Raw genomic sequence first — 417 nt, 5'->3', positions numbered from 1 at the left:
GGAAACGATACAGAACGAAATAAGCATATCTAAGCTAATCTTCGAAAATAGACTTTTTCAAAGGCGACAGTTTCTTTAGAAAACCCTAAAAAACTATGCGAAATAGTGCTCTCTACGCTAACGCGAAATAACTTATAACCTACCATAACCCAGCCTACCTTCGGCCTATGCGAAGAATACGTACAACTGTGCAGGCGCGAGAATCCGTATGTGCTACTATGACGGATCTAACTTTATGGGGGTGATTCTGGGATGTTGGTAAAATATTTTCAAGGTAATGGGTGTGCTTCAGAGTCACACAAACACGCGTTGTCTCCATGGATACGATACAGAACGAAATAAGCGTATCTGTCGTAATTTTCGAAACAAGACCTTTTCAAAGGAGAATGTTTCTTTAGAAAACCCTAAAAAACTATC

Source organism: Odontomachus brunneus, unplaced genomic scaffold, assembly GCF_010583005.1.
Source record: "Odontomachus brunneus isolate Ranch 3 - 2012 unplaced genomic scaffold, Obru_v1 Obru_scaffold_056, whole genome shotgun sequence".
Lineage (NCBI taxonomy): Eukaryota > Metazoa > Arthropoda > Insecta > Hymenoptera > Formicidae > Odontomachus > Odontomachus brunneus.
Note: the sequence above shows the minus strand (reverse complement) of the source record.